Genomic DNA, 9,040 nt, shown 5'->3' on the forward strand with positions numbered 1-9,040 from the left:
TGGGCGACTGTCACTCTCTCTCGCTACCATTGGTCCTGCCGCTTTTGCTCCAGGATCTGCCCACATGCGCGCGCCCCAGTGTTGCCAAGTCGGGCTACTTCAAACACTGTTGCCGCGGGCTGTTTTTCATGTCTGCGGGTTGAAGCGACCCCAATTATGTGATATGTTGCCCCGGGATTTGCGAATTTTAGCAGGCAGCCCTACCAAAAAGACACATATTTTACCCCCCAAACACGGAGAAACACGATTGGGCTTGTTTTGGGCTAGTTTTGAGTAGCAATTGGGCGGATTTTGTTGTGAAAACCTGGCAACCCTGGCGCACCCATTTGATTTGAGTTCAAGAGGCTGTATTTCTGCTGGACAGGTAATCTTTCATTTTGATTATACATTTTTGTGGTTTATGTTTTCATGAAGCATGTCTCACTAGCACACATAGCTGCCTAATATAGCTAACATAACAATACTTAGCATAAAGTTACAATGTTATACACTTAGCGAACCATTAGTAGAGATGATAAATACTCAATATACCTAGCTCAAGTTGATCGCTGTCGTGTTGAATTTCGCAAAATGTAACTTTAGATAACAAAATGCATGTGTAAAAGCTAGTACACCGCATCCAGGAACTTTTTTTAGAACTAAGTTAGCTTTAGCTACTACCCTCTGTCTGAACTCTTTTACCATGTTCACCGGGAACTTTACCTGCACGTTTATTTCGGCCCTTGGTTTGTTTTTATATACTCTACCAATGTTTATGTTGATGTTTTTATCTTGTATCTGTGTGTGTCGTAGACGTGTTGTGTGTGTGTATTTTAAACTTTACCAGTATCGGTATTCTAGCTTGATAGTGAGTACTAAAAGACATCTTATTTGTTTATATTCATAATGATAAAGTTCGATTTTTTATTACATGTGATTCTGACATGATGTCACTACATGCACTTCTTCTCCGCCCGCCTCAGGTAAATAATGAGGCTGATCGCAGACGGCATAGCGCGTTCATGTGTTTTGGGGGCGTGGCTTTGGAAAGAGCCCAGAAGGGAGAAGGTGGAGTGAATGGAAATAATGAGCTGTCTTTAAAACAGTCGTGAGAGCTCTACAGACACTCAATTTTTATACTTTCTTTTTCTGAGTACTTACATTTTAATTATGTATTGATATATAAAGAAAGTTTAAACAAATTTGGAAAAAAAGTTTTTTAACCAAATCCTACCTACCCTACCTTTAAGTCAGTAATGTGCTGGTTTAGAAAGCTATAAACAGAAAATAACAACATGTGTTGGACATGATCCTTATGTTATGAAGATGAACGACTTTTCTAATGAATTGAAAGACTTGCCTGCCATCAAGGCAGTAGATATAGAGAATGTGAAGATGATAATAAAGGCCTTCTGAAGTGAATTGATGGGTTTGTGTAAGAAAAATATTTTTTAATCATTAAAAATAAACACATTTTTGAGACACAAATACAGCTATACAGCAAAGTTAAAAATAATAATAATAAACCATTTCTGAACATTGACTGTCAGTCTTTATTCACCTCTTTCTCATGGTTTCTCAATAAAATTCAAAAAAGTATAGAATATAATAACATAGTTCTAATAGGGGCACATTGTAACGTAGTGTTACAACATGCTCCACCTGCGCAACTAGGATTTAAACCCGGCTCGTGTCTTCTGCTGGTTAGATCAGCTTTAAAGAACAATCTCAACTGTTAAATAACAGATATAACTAAGATTAAAATAATATCAGATTTGTCTTATTTTAAATAAACACAAAAAATAGAGATGAACAATAAACTTAAGTGAGAAATTATTTTTGCTATGGTTAAATAAATGTTCAGTGATATCTTCCAAAGATTTTTTAATTTTGACACAATTTTTTCTCTAAATAATGTTGATATGGCAATTAGTAAATACAGAAAGTTTCATCATTTTGGCATGTGTGGAAAGTGTTAAACCATATGTGTTACAACTAACCCCCCGTTAGGATATGCCCCGCTCCCCCCTACGTTTATGATGGATGGATGCACTTTTTTGGGCTTCAAATTTTGGGCTGCCATTGTAATGCTTGGATTAGCCAGGACATGTTTTAATGTAACTCCGATTGTTTGCATCTGAAATAATAATGTCATACCTAGGATGGCTTGAGGGTGAGTAAATCATGGGCTAATTTTCATTTTTGGGTGAACTATCTCTTAAAGCGTTGTGTTTTAAGAATGCTGTGTCATGCTTGAGACACTGCAAAATATGTGAGAGCACAATGCTATATGTCTGTCTACATAGAAAACGATTAAAACAGTTTAGTGGTATTTGTTCTTTGTGAACTAGTCATTAATTTACAATTATTTTTTAGTCAAAACAGCCACATGGTACAGGTCATAGGACAGGGTAGGTTTTTTTGGCCTCAAGTACTAATGAAGATGAACTGACAGATCAAGACTGAGGCATCATATGTTTGCCACACAAACTAAATCAAGCCTTTAACAGCCTGTGTCATGATAAGTTAGGCACAGTAATTTGTTATTCTATTTAAAATGCATCTGTCTTATGAGCCGGTTGCGTTGTCCAGGGCTGTTAGCAAAATCTCAAGAGTAAGATAACAAGATCTGGACTCCAAATATGCCAATAAACATGGGCCAAAAAATTATTAACTTTCATAACAGCAGATTTTCTCCTACAAGCACCGGATAACCTCCACTCAAGTGTGTTTACCCAGGACTAACTTGCCTTTAGAGGGGGAAAAGGTACTGTATGTAGACAAAAGGTCACAGTAAATCAGGTCATGGCAAAGTATTGCTCCGTCACTTCTGAAGTTTGTTGAAAATGCTGTCGCTCTCTGTTTTCCCAGTATATATTCTGACCCTGAGCAGGGTGCAGTGGGGCCAGACCCCTCCATCACTCCCGTCCACGTAGTCCTGCTCCTCTCTCACGGGCCTCCGAAGCCCCTGAGGTATGTGACACTGACACACATGATTCACCGTATGGGTTAATGTCAGCTGCCAACACACATAGCACACCGCCATGAATCAGAGCTATATTTCATCCCACTCAGCTATGAAGAGCTTGAAGGCATCTCCACTCTCTCTGGGCTGTGCATGAATATATATGAGACCCCTCATGGCTCCTCTTGTCAAGTTTGTCACAGATATATTTATCAAGGTGTGATAAAGTGGAGGAATGCACATCATGTCTGGGAGTTATCCCGCACCTTTCAGACTATATGAGTCTGTGTGATAAAATACTTGAGTTTTCAGCCATTTTAATGATTCAGCTATTTATTTCTGTCTGATGTTAAATGATCACACCAATGTCTTAAGTTTCTATTGCATTCATTTTATTTCTTCTCTATTTAGAAGAGTAACAACAACAGACTTTAGGGATGCATCATATGCACCGCATATATTAGAGATAAATTGAAGATTTTTATTGAAGATTGGTCTGTATCAGATGTTTAATTGTTCATGCACATTCCCCTATACATTTAGATTACCTTTGCAGTCATCTAACATCCTCTTAAAGGTTATTTTTAAAACACCAATAATTGAATACTGCAATGTAATCTTTAGCAAATCTCAAAACAAATATTTTTTTTTCTTTCTCATAATGAGCATTGGAATGTTGTGCTGCCTACACTCTAAAAATGCTGGGTTAAAAACAACCTAAGTTGGGTTGAAAATGGACTAATCAAGCAACTGGGTTGTTTTAACCCAGCGATTGGGTTGTTTAAGCAAAAATTTAACCCAACCGCTGGGTTAAAACGACCCATTCACTGGGTTAAAAAAAAATAATTGCTTGGTTAAAACAAACCAATTTCCTGGGTTAGTCCATTTTCAACCCAACTTGGGTTGTTTTTAACCCAGTATTTTTTAGAGTGTAACTTCACTTGTAGCCTTTAAGATTATTTTTCTAGTGTTTTATTTTTTTATTTATTTAAAAAAAATAGTGTAAATAGTAGTTTTTAGCAGATTTATCAACATGAAAAGTTTGAAATTGTAATGTCTGCGCATCTCAATAGACTTTTTCTTTTAATTCTTTATAATGCTACGCTTTGTTTCTACTCCCAAGGTTTCATGTTGGGAATCGTCTTTTTAAAATAGGAATGAGTCGAAATCTCCACTTAAGATAAAAACCCACAGGCAAAAGCAGAGGAGAGAAAATTGTCCTCCCTCAGGAGGCGAGAAGGAGCTTCTGGGATTCTATGGCAGGCCGAGGGGGATTTTACCCAGGTGTTCACCAAGGGGCAAAGCTGGCTCCCAGCTGCCAGCTGTCACTACCAAGTGGGGAACCAAGAGAGAGCCAGTGACCCAAAAACCTCCTCCATGAGCACAAACCCCCTCCTCTGCTTTTCTGTGTGTCCGTATTTGAACATATAAATTACACTGCAAGATGTGCAACAGGGACACTGCACTTGTCCTGCGTCGTGACGGAGATGTCCATGTCGTGTGCATTCATTTCCACGTATTTGTGTTTGCATTTGCATTGGTATTCTCGTCGACATGGGAGTAAAGCAGAGCTTTGTGAGGCAGTTGAGTGGGAGGCAGCCTCTGTACACAATGGCTGATGATTTTGCTCTGTTCCCTCCTCCGCTGAAGTGCCAGAGCATCCTTCCTCCCCAAAGTGCACCTCTCCAAACATGCAATGATAGCACTGATTTTAATTACCTCTCATGACTGCCGAGGTTGTGGCTGCCTGACGCACAGCGGGGAGGATCTTTTGGATTTATCTCTGGAAACACCTGCACTGCTTTTACTCTCTCTCTCCCTCCTAGACAGATGTGTTCGGTCATCTCCTCTAAGCAATACTTAATGTTTCTGAAGTCTGAATAGAAAAAAATTAAACGGTAATACAAAACTGACATAGCAAAGGTGGTTATATACATATAACTATAATTACAGTCATCTGCCAGTGTGTTATATAAGACATAACAAGTCTCTCTCTTTTTGTGTTCCTTTTTGTATAAACACCTGCTCAAACAAATTAGATGGTATGATGAGGTCCTTCTTGGACCGTTGTACCACATGGATGCTCTTCACAAGAGCCTCCGGGGGATGCGTTTGGGAACCTTCACCTCTTCAAACCCTGCTAATGTCTTCAAAGTAAGAGATGCTCAAATGAACACAGTCAACTTGAAGAAGATCTCACAAAAGTGTGATGACGTGGATTAGCTGAAGTGTTACATAACAACTTGTTTGTGAGCAGTGTTGGGCTCGGTCCTCAAAAAAAAATTAATATATTACTCATTCCAAGTTACTCCTTTCAAAAGTAATATTATTACTTTATGTATTACTCCCGGTCAACAGTAGTTAAACATGTATATTTATACACTCTAAAAAAATGGTGCTATATGGCACTAAAAGTGATTATTGGCTCGTAATCATAGGGGAACCACTTTTGGTGCTATATAGCACCATATCTTAAAGGGCTAGTTCACCCAAAAATTAAAATTCCGTCATTAATTACTCACCCTCATGTCGTTCGACACCCGTAAGACCTCCGTTCATATTCGGAACACAAATGAAGATATTTTTGTTGAAAGCTGATGGCTGAGAAAGGCTTCAGACAGGCCTCCATTGGCATTCAGTACATTTACACTCCCAAGACGCATAAAAGGCACTTAAAACGTTGTTACAAAGTCCATCTCACCACAGTGACTCTACACTAATTTTACGATGTGACGACAATAGTTTTTGTGTGCAAAGAAAAATCAAAATAACACCTTTATCCAACTTGTTCTTGTCTTCCGTGTGTGCCTCCACGACGCTTGCGCGAGAATATGACGCAGATTCGGCGTTCGGACAGATGACCCAGAAGCGATTTGTTTACAAGCAGAGGAAGACGCGCGTGTCTAAGCTGTTGAATTCTACATTGATCGTGCTTTAGGTCTCGGCGTAGTTCTCAAAATGGGGTTAAAGTGTGCATTTCATGGATTCCCGAACGCTGGCGCTACGTCATATTCTCGCGCATGCGTCGGGGAGGCACACACGGAAGACAATAACAAGTTGGATAAAGGTGTTATTTTTGATCGCATCGTAAAATTATTGTAGAGTCACTGTGGTGAGATGGACTTTGTAACGACGTTTTAAGTGCCTTTTATGGGTCTTGGGAGTGTAAATGTACTGAATGCCAATGGAGGCCTATCTGAAGCCTTTCTCAGCCATCAGCTTTCAACAAAAATATCTTCATTTGTGTTCCGAATATGAACGGAGGTCTTACGGGTGTCGAACGACATGAGGGTGAGTAATTAATGACAGAATTTTCATTTTTGGGTGAACTAACCCTTTAACATGTTCTGTATATGATAGCGGTGCTATATAGCACCTTAGCCAAAGAACCGATGAAGGACCGCTGAAGAACCACTGAAGAACCACTGACCACCATTTTTTTTAGAGTGTAAACATTTATATTTTAGGATTTCTCTTTTTTAATTTTATCATTATGATGATTACAGGTGTATTGTATGACGGGCAGTGCAGTTGGTTGGTTGATGGCAGTCTGTGTGCTGTAGGTATTGTGTGTGTGTGTGCGCGTGTGTGTATGGGTGACAGCCTGTGTATTGTATTATGTTACTTTTATTTAAACAGCAGACACTTATGTGATTTTTGAAAATCAAATCCTTAGTGATTGACAAAAAAGTCACTATTCCTTATTTTGGATGGCAACTGTAATCTTTTTACTTAAATTGTATTAGTAATTAGTTACACTACTAGTTAACAGGGAAAGTAATAGCCTATTATTACTGTAACGCATTACTAGTATACTGCCCAACACTGTTTGTGAGTGAAGCCTAGAAATGACAAAGAGGCGAATTTATTTGTTTTATTGAATTATCGTGTTTCATGTTATCGTTCAAAAGTTTGGGGTCGATAAGAATTGTTGATGTTTTTGAAAGAAGTCTCACCAAAGCTGCATTTATTTGGTTACAATACAGTAAAAACGGTAATATTGTGAAATATTATTACTATTTAAAATAACTGTTTTCTATTTCAATATATTTTCAAATGTAATTTATTCCTGTGATGCAAAACTGAATTTTTAGCATCATTACTCCAGTCTTCAGTGTCACATGATCCTTCAGAAATCCTTTTAACATGATGATGTAGTGCGCAAGAAACATATCTTATTAATATCAATGTTAAAAACAATATTTTTATACTTAGAATTCTTCAATGAATAGTAAGTTCTAAAGAATAGCATTTATTGGAAATATTTTGTAACATTATAATTCATATAAATATATTCTTGAAAAAAAATGTGTGGTGTGGTGTAGAGTATCAACATTGTCTCACATACTTGCTTAAATAAAAATAAACACAAATTACAATTATTGGCATAAAGTAAGAAAGAGCAATGAAATGAATGTGGATAACAGCGCAGATCATTTGATATTGGAAGAATTTGAAAATAAATTTTACTTTTGATTGCAGACTTTATTTTTGTTGAGGTCTTTATTCAGGATAAGTGAAAAAATGACATTAATCTCATTGCTGCCTTTAGGAGAAATAACTGATATATTATAGTTAAACAAAAAAAACATTTTTTTTTCTTTTCTACGGGGAAACTCACCCCACTTAAAGATATGAAATGAATTGTCAAAAAAAATGCAGTGTCATCCTTTGAAATTGAATGATTTAAATTTCCCCTCCCAGGGCTTACAAAGCCAAAACCGAACAATCAAAGTGTTACATTTGTAGCCCATGTGTTAAAGCTGCACAGCACATCCACACACTGTGTCCCCTGAAGGCCAGTGTTTGAGCAAAATGAACTGGATTTACAGTGATTGGCTGTGCAAAGCAGTCTGTGGTGAAACCACAGGATAGAAGGGATAGAAAGACAGCGAGAGGCTGCTGGGGAGGAGATAGTAAATGGCAGACAAGTAGGTGACCATCAGTCAGTCCTTCCTTCTGAGAAAATGAGAGTTTGATGTGACAGCTGAGAGCCGAATGTTCCTCACACCGAGGGGCAACAGAAGAGTGCGCATCTCACAAGTTCACATGGAGTGTGTAACCATGGGTGAGCAGCCTGACTGAACCCAGGTAGTCTGTAGACTTTTTGTATGCAGTTGGGTCAGGTATAGATTTAATATTCATGAGTTAAACCGCGAGTCAAGACATCCCTGAGCAGATAATATCGACCTTGAGGGGGATAGAGAGAAAAATATGACTGGCTAAAGTAGCCTATTCAGCCTCCATCAAAAGACACCAATCTGAGGCTCAAATGAAAGAAATTGGCAAACCGTTGATAATTCAAATGTGGACAGAGCTGTTTCGAGCATCAGTGTCATCATGCAATAATGCATTAGGACACTTACTTGGGAGCATCCAACATAAACTTACCAAATAATGGCACTACACCTTTAAATGTGTTATCCAAATGCCTGAATGGATTTGCACACACATGAACAGTTGCATAAGTAGGCCTAACTCTAATTCGGACTGATTTACCCAAGTGTTCTTTGGTGTAGGCCTATCAATCGCACCCATTTGTAATTTATCAGATAACGGTACACAAGGGAGGGAATAATATATTCTCATTCACATTCTATATTTTACTTGTGAACACAATAAGACTAAGCATGAGCAAATGTCCATATGCTGCAGATACATGCGAGAATAGTGCACAGTGCACAGATGCTTTCTGAAAATACACATTTGCTGGCATTGTTTGACTTCTTATCACGACTGATTCAATCCCAAAAATTAATGTAATGTTTTTTTTGTGTACCCTGCGATTGACAAAGAACTAAAACATAAGTGTTACTTGAAATAGTTTTTGGTTTCAGATCTAACTTATCAATGCTTGGTTAATGCTACAAGCAGCACACCATCTTTACGATGACATTTGTGACAATGGGTGCTAAAGGTTATTTAAAAAGGTGCTACCACGAGAATCAGTAATTATAGTTTGCCATCTGGTGGTCAAAAAATAGAATTCATCTTCTTATAAATTAAAAACAAAGTGTGGCGGGCAAAAATAATGTATAGGCTACTACTGGATAAACTTTGGTTATTATCCCATATAGATAGGCATACTGTAGATCT

General features: G+C 37.9%; 1 protein-coding gene across 2 annotated transcripts in view; it reads left to right on the forward strand.

The window, feature by feature from the left end:
* The window catches only part of dus1l (dihydrouridine synthase 1-like), a 658,813-nt gene that overhangs the window by 76,446 nt on the left and 573,327 nt on the right, over window positions 1-9,040 (forward strand). The window lies entirely within an intron of this gene.

This window comes from Gobio gobio, assembly GCF_949357685.1.
Source record: "Gobio gobio genome assembly, chromosome: 1".
Taxonomy (NCBI): Eukaryota; Metazoa; Chordata; class Actinopteri; order Cypriniformes; family Gobionidae; genus Gobio; species Gobio gobio.